Raw genomic sequence first — 14,520 nt, forward strand, 5'->3', positions numbered from 1 at the left:
TCCTCCCCTGCATCCTCCTCCCCTGCATCTTCCTCCCCTGCATCCTCCTCCCCTGAATCTTCTTCCCCTGCATCTTCCTCCTCTGCATCCTTCTCCCCTGCATCTTCCTCCCCTGCATCTTCCTCCCCTTCGTCTTCCTCCCCTGCGTCCTCCTCCCCTCAAGCCAGCCCCGCCTGCTCTGCCTCGCTCTCACACACAGAGGCTTTGGAGGATGCACGTTGAGTCTTTTGTTTTCCATCATTAAAAGTGCCAAGATGCATGTCAAATGCCTGGAGCAGTCTCTTGCTTTATAGTTTTATTGTAGTACTATTATGACTTATCTAATTTATTTTTCCCCTTTTGTGTGTGCATCTCACTACTCCCACTGCCAATGTTTATGTCAAGTGGAGATAATCTCCTTGTATGTCTGTCTACGTACATATCTTTATTTTTGGAGGGGATATGAAAGAGGCCTGAATATTTACCTCAGCCCTCTTTTTCAAGTAGGTAAAATAATTCTAGAAAGGGCAGAACCAGCCCCCTCATTCTGAGCACCACACTGTTGTCTTAATGATTGCAGTTCTGTAGGATCCCAGCAGCATCTCTGTTTGTGCTCAAATTTACACAGCTGTATTCTGCAGGTATAAATTAGTTTAATAGACACTGAGGTGTGTATAATGTCTGTGAAGTTGGCACCATTCTTTAGAAAGGAATATTTATTGACTTACGGCTTTCTTGTACTAGAGATGATCAATTTTTTAATCATGCTCATTAATTTCTTGCTTACATAATTGGACTAGAATTAAAAATCCTCTACACCACTGTGTCTATAGACTGGATAGCAGTTGGTGGAGTATTGAATCATCATCAAGTGTTTTAGGAAACTGCTGTATAATATCAGCAAGGATCCAGCAGACACGAACTCAGCCAGCAGGAACCCCATGTTCACGTCACCTCTGTGTCAGGCTCGAATGTCAAACATGCACACACAGACATGGGAGCAAACAGGCTGATTTTGCTGCTCTGAGCCTTCCTCTGAAACTTCACCTGTGTGTCCCTGCCGTGTCAACCAGTGCTGATTTCCTCTGTCCCCTTGGTCACACCCTATCCCTGTCAGGGTGACCACCTCCTCAGCAGCATCCCAGCACCTGCCCATGCAGAGATTCCTTGTGTCCCATGAGAGGAATGTCTCATGCCTGGGAACTCTCATCTCACCACGCTAATGTTTTATATTCCTCTCAGAAAGACATCCTGGGCTACTGTTTGCAGGAAAATTGCTTGGCATAATAACTAATGTACTGTGCTGGATTTTCTCCTGTGCAGCAAAGGCAAATTGGTCCAGTCACTTGCATTTCCTTTCGAGCAGCTCCAGCTGCTTTGGCACTAATTGTCTGTGCCAGACTGAAAACTACAGCAAGGAAATCTAGACCGAGCACGGCTGTGGGGCCAGGACCTTGGTTTCGTGACTCATCCATTTAGAGAAACACCCACCCAAAAAGACTAATTCTGAGATGGCCCCATGTAAATGACACGAGAGAGACTCAGCCAAAACACAAATCCTGTTTCCACTTGTTGTAGGAACAAGGGAAGTGGCTCTGCCCCCAGCCACACTGTGAAACTGGGGCAGGACGTCGCAGTATCCTTTTTCCTCTACGTTTGCCTTTGCTCCTACGCTTGCCCTTCCTTTAGGACCCTTCTAACCTTTCAAATGGGAAAGGCAAGTGGCTTCCTGTCCCTCATGTTTATGGAGTGAAGTGGTGAGGGCTGGCTTTGAGGGAGGCTATAGATTTCCTGGCACTCGCTCAGCCCTCCTGTCCCGGCCTTCTGTGCAAACAATTCTCCCTCCCCACCTCTCCTGAGTCTTACAGGAGGCACTGGGGGAAGCTTTTATAACCTGCCAAACTCTGTCCATTTACCATAGGATGAGTTCATTTATTTCCTGGAAACTTGGAGAACTCCTTCTCTCTTTTGAACAGGTAATGTCTTAGATGCTGAAACACAAAGCAAGCTATACCTGACCAGAGGATATCTGCTGTCACAATGAATAAACTGGGACTCTCTCACCATCTCGGCTGCTGGTAGTAAGTTTCTGTCCTAATTTTGCTTGCTCCAGATAAGTCTGAATACTTTGCAGCAGAAATGAAGGGACTCAGACATGCCTTGCTAGCACTGCTATTAACCTGACAATCTGTTGGTTTGTTATGGGATTGAAATCCCGTGGGAACGACTCTCTGTCTCACAGCAGAGCTGACACAATCCGATGCAGCTGATTTGCTGTGGACAGTCTTCAAATGTTGAAATCTCAGACTTTCTAAGTAGAGGGCTCCTATGCATGGGCACACTTCCTGCTAATCTTGAGGCATAAACACTCAGTGGCTCCAGACGCTTGAAGAAATAAACACACTGACTCAGTATTAATATTTCATCACAACACACTAAAGTTAAACCTCACTGATCCAGGGTGACCTGCAACCACTCAAGAAAATGTTTCTTTTCTGTTTTCTGTTGTTTTTTGGTTTTTTTTTAAATAATTTAACTTTTTATGGGGAGAAAATAAAAGGAAATGGTGTCCTGCATGGCAGGCTTAACATGGATAAGGAGAGCTGTTTTAGGTGGAGCAAAGCTGCTCATGTACAGAGATGTTGCTTTGGAGAGGTTTGTAAGTTCAAGGAGGGCAATTTAACAGCTTTGCTTGTTGTCTCTGCCATGGCAGGTGAACCAGACACATTTAGTGTTATGGAGTATCAGAGACACAATCACTGCATGCTTAAAACAGCAGCTCCTGTGAAAAGGAGCTGTTAGTGGCTGCTGGAACACAACACAGCCTTGAAAACATGCTTCACATTGCTGCCATCAGAAACCCCCCACTCTGGTCTGGCCTTACTGCTGCAGTCTCCTGTGAGCCAAAGAGGGTTTTCACTATAAGAGGGTTCTCTGATGCTCAGGGAGTTTCCAAGCTGCATGGTTTGAACTGGATGTTAACACCTGCTCTTAGACACACTGCAGATGGTGGCTGCTTTCTGCTGAAGGCACGTGGTCATCAGATCAGAACTTGCCACGAGGTCAGTAGGAAATCTCTCCTGAGACTGTTCTGCAGAAGGGATGGGCTCACATCCCGTGCTGGGGAGTTCAGTGAGCTGCATCCATAGGCAGCCAGGCAGGCTCAGGAGATTGGAAACTGATCTTAGACACTCACTTCAGAGTTTCTTAGGCAGTTGTTAACACACACTTTCTAAAGCTCAGAACTAAAAATTGTCATCTTTTCCATGAATTAAGCTGGCTGTATGTGGCCTGAAACTACTCAAGGTGAGCCAGTGTGTGAGTTCAACCTTATCTGTCATCTAGCTAGTGAGGCCTTCACACCCACCATTTTCTGCATCTCTGACAGGATAAAGAAATTGAATTCATCTAATAGTGGTTTCTGCCCACATTGTTGTTTTGAGTTGCCAAGTGTATAAATCAAGTCTTAAAGAATTGTTTAAATTGCCTTGCTTTGCAATTTAAGTTCTTTTCTGTCATTTGCTGTTAATGATAAGCACTCTGTGATCTGCACGTGAAGGGTGTTTTAGGTGTCCAACTCTGAGCAACAGAAGCAAGGAATGAACAGGATGGATGATTTCTTTAGAGCAGAGGCAGAGGCAGGCAGCCCCAAGGACCACACGAGGCAGTGGAGAGCACCAGGAAAAAATTGTGCAGGGACACATTAGCAGCACTTAGCTATAGCTGCTCCAGCATTTTATCCGATTTACAAGGGCCCTGTAAAACATGCCAGGGGAAAATGTAAAAACTCAAGTGCAATTTAAACAGTGGCGTCCTGATAAACTCAGGATCAGCTGGTTTTGATCGCAGCACAGTTTGGTGCAGGAGCACCACTTGTGCATTATGAGTGAGCATCGGAGGAAGCTTAAAGCAGCTGTGCTGCTATATTTGCTCACTCTCTGTATTCAAACCTTGGCTTGAGAGCTCAAAGGAAATGAGATGTGTTTTGCATAACCCAGTTGCAATCAGTGGAAGCACCTACTAATCTGCTGGTACTGCTTCTGACCTTTTCAGGATCTGATTCCTTATCAGAAAATGAAAACATTTTTAAAAGAGGAATAGACTTGTTTATTTGGGGGAGGGGGAGGAGGGGAGGGTGAAAATACAAAAGACATTAGTAAAAAGATAGGTGTACACAAAAAACTGTGAGTTTTATTCTCCTGGCCAGAAGGACCTGAGGTTATGCATAGAAGTGTCTTTTTACAGACTGACCTCTCAGATTGTGTTTTACCCTTCTTCACTTTCATTATTTTTGTGAGTGTCCATTACAGCACATCCTGATGGCATTAAAAATAAAAGGTATTCCATTATATCAGCCATGTTAGATTTGTTAAAGTGTGGTTCTTACTCTAAGAGTTGAAATGTAAACTGAGGCCAATTGTTTTGAATAACAGGATGGGGAAGACCTTGAAATGCGAGGCTTCAGTATTGAGAACTTGCAATAATTATGGTCATTCACAGAAATCACTACTAAATCCCAAGCTACCCTGCCTCTTCTGATCCAAATTCTTATTTGGTTAGACTGCAGAACAAGAAATAAATATACTGAATTATAATGACGTAGTCTGTGTGCCCCCACCTCCCTCCCTGTTTTAGCATCCATCTGGGAATCAGATCTTCATTTTCTCTCTCATTTTCTGCCTTCTTATTTCAGGGCTTAAATAATCAGGCAGATCTGCAGAAACCAAAGAATTCAGTATATGCAGATTAATAATTGGATGTGAAAAATGGGTATCAAATGTTGAACAAAAAATCTGCAGGGGATTTGGAAGCCTGTTCTGTGTTAGCAAAGCAGGTGCTGAATGCTTCCTGAGTTACTCTGAAGAGCCTGTTCCTTTCCAGCAGATCCCAGAGCTCAAAGGCCTCTCACCTGCCCTCATCTGCCAGAATGGGCAGTGCTGCTCTGTGCTGCTCAGCTCAGTGCATTCACAGAAGCAATTAAATCATTCCGGTTAATTACCTATCAAAACTACAGTGCAGGTCTGGGTTCTAGCTTTGGTTTCCAGCAAAAAAAGAATGTTCTAGATCGGTCTTTTCAAACGTTTGTGAAGGGTTGTGAAGGTGTCGTGGTCTCAGCCTTTATCTGGAGGTGACTGCCTTGAAATCTGAGTGTGAGGAAAACCTTTCTCCTTATTCTGAGCCATTCTCCTTCCATCAGGGCTCAACAGCAGGTTTGCTCCCCTATGCTCCCTTCTCCTTTGTAAACACAAAATCCCTCAAACAAAGAGTGGACAGATCTTTGTTTTGCTCCTCTGGTTACTAGAAGGACTTTGCTAATCCCTGTGTTTATGAGTCGTAGGGTGTGCCAACCTACAAGCTGAGGGAGTTAATGAAATTCATCTGTTCTCTATTTTCCAACAGAATTAAGGGAGGGGGGAGGCCCGAGCAGGCTTCACCCTCACACAGAAATATGACTAACAGTGGTGTTTGCAGGCACAGACTCAAAGGGAGCAGTGGGTGGGAGGAGGTGAAGCGGCCGAATGGCAGAAATGTAGGGAAATATTCCCCCTTCAATTAGAGTAATTAAAAAGTAGTAAAAATAAACCACCCAAAGGAGAGTCTGGCCAAAACAAAGTCTTAATGTACACTTATGGTTTAAAGAGTCTGCTGGAGGCCACCACCACCATGTGTTACCACAGCCCTCTTGTGTCTGCCTGTGACTTTAGGGAAACAGCAGCCCAGGAATGAGGGTGGGGGTGGCTGCTGGAGCCCACCCCAGCTCGGTGGGACAGGGCTGAGCCTCCTGGGCACAGCATTCATCAGAGCTACCCTGCCAAGCTCCAGTCCCTGGGGCTTTCACTGGTCCAGCCTTCTGTGTGCAGCTTGGCATGCCAAGTGTTCTCAGAAGCCACTGTAAGGTTGGGTTGATCCAGGGAGGGAATTAAAACTCGTCAGGAAAGCTGGTAAAGCCCTGTTTGTTTCTCTGCAAAAGTTGCTGCCCCGTCCTTTTCCTTGCCCTCATTATCTGTGCAGCTCTTGTTTTGTGTTCTTCCAGTTTGCTGGGTTTTTCCCAGTCTTCCAGGTGATTTCTCCCTGGTAATTTCTTTGTCAGCAGAGATGTATCTTGTCAAGTGAGCTCCACAGAAGCACAGTAGGGACCAGCCCTGCTGAATTCCTTGTTGTACATTTCCTAGAAGCTTCTGTCCTGACTCCAAATGCATCTTCATTAAATGTGGACAAGCACTTCTGTCAGCTTGCCTTGTGTTCCCATGATGTGGAAAGACAGAGAGGCTGGAGAATGAGTTGAGAGTCTTCAAATCTGTAACTGGAGATCTAAAATTATGTGGAAAAAATATGGTAATTTGAACTTCTGGGAGATGCACCAATCTTTGCCTGCAGTCCAGAGGTTCTGTGACTAAGACTCAGTGGCAGGAATTCTTGGCATTCCCAGTGCTAGGGTCAGTAGATGATAGTTTTTGGTTGTAATCCTCAAAACACTTCATGTAATAACACACATGTCCTCTCTAAACCTGCCCTAGAAAACAGGACCAAAGTGTGACTCTTGATCTTTGCAATTTGAAAGGATTAAGCTCTATAATTCTTAAGATAGGACAAGCCTTTTGAATTATAAACCATTATAAACTCTTATGAGACAAATTTGTCAAACCTTTAAGGGTACTGACATTTGAGGCAGTGTTTTATTTTGGTTGTGGAGGGGCTTAGGGTGGCTTTTGCATCTAATAATATCTCTTGAGTTTGATTATTGATGATTTTTAGACATTTTTAATTGGAGAACTTAGATGTCAGGCATAGAACTACCCTGAGGATTAGAGTTTGCAGTAGGTCAGTTCTCTGCAGTGAATGTTGCACAGATGTCGAGTTTGGTTTCAGTGTGCCTGAGAGCTAGAGCTGGCTCTGTACCTCCAAGATGCCTTAGCTTGGGATTGATAGCTATAAAAAAAAATAAAAATCATCATCTTAAGCATTAAATAGAATCCCAAGAATTGCTAGATTGCTATTTCTTTATTTTTTTTTACTTTTTTTCTTCTTTTTTCACCTGTTGTCTGTCCACCACCCTGCTCAGTCTGTAAATTCATGTATATCACCCACTGCACACAATTCATTTTTAATGTGGCCGCATCTGCAGCCACACAAATTCATGACAGCTGCAGTTTTGATAGCTAAACCAAAATACAACTGTGCAATGAGAAATAAATTTATTGTACACTGGCCATGTTTGAGAATCACTGCTTTAGACGTGTGTGTTTTACAAATAATTAATAAGATAGAGCATGCACATACTCCCACTTGTGCCAAGTGCTCTTCCCTAGCTGGAGTCTGAAGTGAGGGGGCAGGAATGTGCCAGGCAATAAAATATCTGTGTATGCCACTGTTTGCAGGAAGACTGTCAAATGTGGACCTTGGGTGTGTCTCTCCCTGGCTGGGGTTGAAGAAGGAAATGTAAAAAATCCTGATCTCCACAGAGCGCTGCTGTACCACCCCTCTCTCAGCTGAGCCCATGGGCAGCTGCACAGTCAGGTTTTATTTAAAACTAAATCACTTCCAGCTTCTGCCCCTGTTTGTGGCATGAGTCTGTGTCAGACCCTGCTGCAACCAGAGCTTGAGAACAGCAACTTCCATTCCTGTGATGTGTGTAATACAAATATAAAAGGAATTTCTAAAGAGCTTTAAAGGAGCATCCAGGTAACCTGCAGTACAACTGAACCAACAGGTTCTGCTGCTCGAGCTGATGGCCCTTTCAGCAGAAAAAGCCAGGATTATGTTGGGCAGGACTAACTTCTTGCACCTTCATTAGAGGCAAAGTGAAGCCCTAGAGTTTAGTCTGAGAAAATAGGTCATATTTATCCTTGTGGGATGGACTGAGAAGGCAGTGCCGTGGCAGAGTCCATGATGATACGTGCTGAGTCTATTGATAAAGATAAAATATGAGAATGAGGTCCATCTTGACAATGAAAAACACAGATTGTGACTCTCTAGGAAAATTTTTCCAAAGCTTGTCAGTTTATTACAGTGGCAGTGATACCTTAATTACTGGTCATTTAAGTGGTAACGCTGCAAGACATATTATTAGTGTGGTAGCTATAGGTAAACTGATGAAATAAATGGAATAAATGAATTTTTGTTGGTTTTTGCTTTTTATATGGAGATGGCATCTTGAAGCTGTTATAAGGTTGTGTTCAGATTATAATATTAGCATCATTTTCTGAGCCAGCTTGTGAGTAGTGAGGTAGGTTCCCTGGCACAGAACAGAGGCAAGGATCAGTTACTGGGAGGGAAGAATGGTACCAGTACAGATGATAAGGAATCTAAATTAAACCATAAGAGAAGAGAAAAGACGACCTATAATATTTAAAAATGGCAAACTAAATAATATATAATTTACAGAAAATGACAGGGTAATGCTGGGACTATTTTTAAATCAACAGCAAATTAGAATTCAAACCTCTGATAGGTTTAACAGATGGTCTGGATCCTAGAATCCAAAACCCACACACTTCATTTCCCAGTATGTTAAGAACAAAATAATGCTGTGCAGCCTTTGCGGAATGTTTCTTGCTATTAAACTATGTTGAAGATAACTTTTGACCAAGGAGGACTGAATTTGGAGTGGAAAAATAGAATAAGTTGGTCCAGCAAGAGAAAACAGCCCCACACTCTGTACCAGGGGTGACTGTGGACATGTTACAGCTTCTAGGCAAGGGAGACAAGAGGATTTGGGAAATAGAAGGAATGTGATTTCTCAGTGGCCTCATGCAGCAGAATTTAGTGCTTTATAGTCAGAAGAAGAGGATGTGTCCCCTTTCCTTGACTTCTATGGATTTCAGAAAATGTTCTCTCATGTCAGGATAGAGGGAAGTGTTTTGATGTGGCTGGGTGATGGTAACCTTGCTGAGCAGCACCCAGCTCTGAGGGTGACCCTCGGTGGCTGAACACAATATGGATCTTCAAAGCACAGGTTACCACAAACTGTTTTAGCCACGTTTAAACCTTTCAGTGAATAACATCTCATAATGAGAATCTGCTATCACCTAAGGAAGGCTCAGAAATGGAGCTGGTATCTAGCAAATTTTGGTCAAGATGATGACTTGACACAATTTGAGGAGCAGCAGCACAGCACACACATTCCTCAGCTTCCTCCGTTATGTGGAACACCAATTTTTTTTAACCAAAAAGGAACATTTTATTCTTAGGTATCTACTCTTCATCTAATCTCTGCTCAGAATGTTTCTCATGCCTGTTGCAGTGCCTGAAGGGCACCCCTGCAGTACTTCACCTGCTGCCCCCTGAATCACCAAATAAGAAATGATGAGTTCCTTCAGCAAATGGGACCCATAAGCCTTCTGATCCCATATCCTGCCTCCATCAGAAGCCAGCCAGGACACTTCAGAAGAAAGCCTACATGATACCCTATAACCAGGGAATTGCATTTTGCACGAGTGAGGTATTTTTATCTCAGGCAGTTAATAACTGGCATTTGTCCAACCATATTTTTAAGTTTTTATTTTAACGTATTGTTTTGATTATCAATGCCAATGACTAATCCTTTTTGGATCTTTATAAATACTTAAATCAGTGGTAATTTATATGAAGCAATCAACTCCATAACTTGGTCGTGGGCTGCACAGGAAACAGAAATATTTTTTTTATTGGTTTTGAATTTGTTTTCATTCATCTTTACCTGCTGTTTCTTTGTTTCTGTTTCATAAGGGTAAAAAAGAACACATGTGCTGTTCTCTCTGCTGCTCACTCTTCCTGATCTTCTCACTAAATCAAGTTCTTTCACCAATATCATATGGAAGTCTTTCCCTGAATCTCAAAAAGTCTTTCCTTCTCCATTCTTGGGCTGCTTATTTCCGCTACATCTGGTTTTGAAATGGAGTGAGGAGTGAACATAGCCATCCAAGGAAGGGTGTGCCATCAATTTACTGAATGTTATTAATATCACTGTTTTCAGATTGTTCCAAAAATTGACTTATTTTCAAAATACTACTGGAGTGGGTGTGTGCGGAGCAGAATGTGGATTTTAAATACTATTAAATTAATTAGATATATTTTTCAGTGTTATATTAATAACCCCTGTTTTGATTGGCATCTTAACCTGATATCACCAGACAAATCATCTACTTTCCCCCAGGGGTGTGCTGGATGCAAAGAGGTATAATGGCAGGAATTAGTCAGAAATAATTGCAGAGACAAAATAATTCCACGTCTGCCTATTAAGATGCAAAATATCATGGACTGGATCCTTGGCTGGTGTGTCATGATTGGCATGATGCCACTTTACACCAGCGAGGGAGCTGGCCCCTTACCTCAATAATCCCCAGCCTGGAGGTGACCAGTCCCAGAAATGCTGGTGGCTTTGGTTAGTGACAGAAACCTGGCTGCTCTTCCAGCTGCAGGGAACGTGGGATTCGTGAAACTTTAGCAGGGTTGTGGCAAGAGTTGCCCTGAGATTGCTGATTCCATTCCTGCTTTTTGTTTTGTTTGAGTTGGCTCACTGGGATTGTTTTCCCTCTCTGCCAGGTGCAGAGTTGAATGGCAGGCCACACTCAAAAGCTCTTCTTTCACAAATCCACCCACGCTACAGATTTCTGTGTTCGTCACGTTCTGTGACATGTAGCTCTTGGAAATATGCAGCTTGGAAATAATATCCTTGAATCTGAGTGTGCTTGGACTAGTAAAGGAGGGATTTTAAAGTGTCCAGAAAGGGCAGGGAGAGAAAACTAAAGGAAAATAACAGGGAACCTTAGATTCCCTTAGAGTAGGATTGAGATGGAGCACAAGAGCTCTATGAATTTCGAAGATGTAGACCCAAATATGAGACACCATGCTCATGCTGAAATTAAAGATGATCCATGGTGCCAAATAAAAATATCTTGTGGGATTTCAATCAGATTTTGAATTCCCCACAACTATGTGTCGTGCTCCTGGCATCCAGTGCATGTGTTTGCCCTTCCCAGCTTCCCTACCCTCCAACCTTTCAGATTTATTTTGTGTCTGCTTCCAGTGATGCCTTTTTGTCTGCAGTCAGCAGCCAAACCCAGTTCACTACAGCCAGTGCAGGATAAAGATCCTAACTGAGTTCATCACAAATGGATGAAGTGAGCTGAAACATGAACTGTCTATTTTCTACCAAGAAATACTTTGGGGATAAAGGAAACAAAAGAAGAGCTAAATGTGTTCTATTTGGATAAATAAATATCTGACTTAAATTTGGGTTGGTTCTCAGGTCTCCTTCAGGGCCTGATCTTCTCTTTAGTCCTTACTTTACACCAGGTTGAGTTCCTTGACTTTGCAGATTTAACTTGCCTGGAGTTTGCATTGCAAGCATGGTAGAGAGTAAAAGGAGTAATAGTTTTCAAGTTAACATGAAGAAAATTAAAGGCAGAATTCAGAAAATTATGGGGGTAAAAGGAAAACTGATAGCTTGGGGGATTTCATAATGTTTGGAACAAGATTCAGGGCTCCAATGATCATAAATTCCTACCTTTGTGCTGCTACCATTACCACTCAAGGGGAGGAAAACCAGCAGGCATGTGCTAGAAACTGGATTGAATCCAGTGTGTCCTTATCAAAAAAATGAAATGAAATTCAGAAACCACAGTTTAAATGAGGCCTGATTCTCCATAGGTTGATATTTTGGCAGAGGAATTGATGCTGCCATTTCTTTAGTTTTATCTGCATCGTGACTGTCTCCAAAATGAGAAGGGAGATGGACTGGGGAGAATACACTTTATTCAGCAACATTTATTTCTAGCATTAGCTGTATATCTTAAACTGTTTGAGATTATCCTGTTTCAGCCTTTCTTCTTATAATCTACTAGAAAATATTCTAGTGGGAGTTTTTAATAGTACCCTTTTGCCCGTAGCTCTCTGATTTTGATTATGCATTGCATTGCGGGTGAAATTTGGGTTAAAGATAATTGTAAATATGGTATTGATATTAAATGATGTTTTCCCAACATTGCAATAATGCTTGTTTTGTTTGCTGGAGAGTTTATTACTTTTTGATCAATAGCATGTGAGATTTGTGAGGGAAATTAGCATAGTGAATAACAATTAGGAGAAAAATCAATGGCATTCAGACAAATAAGTGACTTGAAAAAGTCCCATAGGCACACATATACTCACACAGATTCTTTAAAGTGTAATACATCTCATTTCGAATTCCAGGAGAGGGGAGAGCTATTTGGGCCAGAACTGAAACTGATGGCAGTAAATTGAACTACTGTGGGGCTATTTGTTGATACTTAGTGTTTCTAATAGCTTGGATGTATGACTGCTTCATTCACTGGCTCCACGAACTTCCCCTGACTTCTACCAAGGATTTTTCCTGCAGTTCACACCAGTCTGCTTTCCTCAGGTTACCCACACCATGTAATTTTTGTGGCAGTTAATATACTTACCTTTCTCCTCCACACAGTAAGCTCCAGCTGCCTTACAAGGCCCAGGAGGGCTTCAGATGAGAGAAACCATTGAAAAAGGTCAAAACAAACAGAAGTTGTTAAAAATAGATTTAAGCTGTGCAGGTCTTTGCCCATAGCATGCCACAGATCCTGTAAAGTTCACATGGGCCCAAAACCTGTTAGATTGTGTCACAGAAGAAAAATCTCTATAGGGCTGTGGAACACAACAAATTCCTGGCTAAGGAAGCCCACGCTCTGGGCACAGTCAGGAACTTCCAGAGTAATTTGGTTCTCTTTTATCAGAGACTGAATACAGCAGAACAATCTGGGCTTCTTGACTTGCAGCACTAACCTGGTAACTTTAGAGTGAATTGAGAATTTGGTCCCCAGCCCTCTGCACTGTGGTGATGTGCAGCATGAAATCCTGCAGAGAGCAGCTGAAAAATTAAGCTGAAGGAGGAGGAGGAGGAACTTCCAGGAGGGTCTGGATCACAAAAAATGCTGGAGGAGTGGGTGCAGAAGAAGAAAGGGCAAGTAGTGAGTTGGTGTTCCCAGTCCTTGTGCTTCGACCAGCCAAGGCTGTAGGAGAGGTGCAGCTGTGGCAGCTGTTCCTAGAAAAGAGAGCCACGAGGAAATAGGAGAAACTCCCCAGTCTGGTTATCCTGAATCCCCAATGGTTACTGCCTTGTTGGAACAAATTTCAGTCTCTGCTGCCTTGAAACAATTCATGATAGGGGCAACTTTAGCACATGTTGCACCTAGTCCCCTTTATCAGCCAACATACCTCTTGTTTTCTAAGGGGAACCTGACCCTGTTCCTGGCTGGGTCTGGAAACTTCCACTTTTTCTGCTTTTGGGTTGAGATTTGTTTGCATGCACATTCCATAGATCTGAGCACGCTCCTCTCCTGCAGTTCTGTCCAGGAATCAATGTTTAGAATAATGGCTCTGCTTTCCTCTGAATTGAGCTGGTTAATAACTATTGCTGGGGAAATCAATCAGCTCTATGATATCTTATTACTTACGCTAATTTAATCACAAGGAATGGGTCATTGCTTCGGTTCAGAGGGCAAAATGAGTGTGTGTGGATATGAGAGTCCATGGAGAAAAAAGCACAGGGAGGAGACTTCATGAACCAGAACACAAGGGGTAGAAACAGCATGAACTCTCCCAAGGCTGTAGGATGGGTGATAGAGAAAACTCACACCCACTCTCTGTAATTCCTGGTAATCTCTAGGTTATAGATCCATTTTTAATGCTGCTCTCATGTTTCAAAGGATCAAATAGGTGGAGATAAATGACAACTTCTCCTTTTTTGGACAATTCCTCCATTTTCTCTGTGTCTTCACAGGCTCAAAGAGGAGGAACATCAGGAGAGATGAACAGACAGGAAAGATGTGTGGCTTCCACTAGGAGCCCATTTCAATTTCTTGCCTGCTTAAGAAAAAGGTAAAGCAAAGCAACTGTTTGTGGGTTAAGGGTATAATAATTACAAAGGAGGAAACAGCATGTAAAGAGTGTGTCTGAAAAAATAAGCTTAATTCAGAAAATGCACAAGTTCAGCCTGGCAAAAATTGCCATAAGGTTTTCAAGCTCTTGTCTCAATTCTTTTCCCTTTCCTGTACACATGACTGTGTTATGTAGAGCCCTTCCTGCATCCTCTTGCCCCTAGTGGAGAGCACTACTTTTATACATCACAGCAGAAAGTAAATTAAAATCAGTTTCTACACAAATATATCTCTACTGTATTTTTTTTTTCTCAAAAGTCTTTCATTCAGGGTAAAAAAAATACATTAAAAAGCAAGTATCTGTTTTCTTGTATAACAAAGAGTGGAGTTCCAGAAGCTCAAAAAACTGCCCAAATAAAAAAGTGTAGCTGTGCAGAAAGCCTTTGCATCTCCATGATTTTCATGGAGGTACTTTCTTCAGGTAGCCTAAGTTCTCACAACTGTACTTTTCACTCCAATCCCACTGAATTTTTATGGTTTCCTTTCCAGGGTGAGAGGGTAGATAAGTCTGTTTACAAACTCTCTGAAAGAAAACACCTGTTCTGGAGCTAAACCTTTCCAGAAAAATCAGTGTGTGTTGGAGGAAAGGCTGTGAACAGCATTTAACAAAACCTTAAACAGAATATTG

General features: G+C 42.5%; 1 long non-coding RNA gene across 1 annotated transcript in view; it reads left to right on the plus strand.

Moving 5' to 3' along the window:
• Positions 1-13,898, plus strand: part of LOC117245370 — a 25,693-nt gene extending 11,795 nt beyond the window's left edge. The window contains exons 2-3 of the long non-coding RNA XR_004500010.1: positions 1,956-2,060; positions 13,736-13,898. This is a non-coding gene — a long non-coding RNA (uncharacterized LOC117245370). The remainder of the gene's footprint in view (positions 1-1,955; positions 2,061-13,735) is intronic.
• The last annotated feature ends 622 nt before the right edge of the window (positions 13,899-14,520 follow it).

Source organism: Parus major, chromosome 20, assembly GCF_001522545.3.
Source record: "Parus major isolate Abel chromosome 20, Parus_major1.1, whole genome shotgun sequence".
Taxonomy (NCBI): Eukaryota; Metazoa; Chordata; class Aves; order Passeriformes; family Paridae; genus Parus; species Parus major.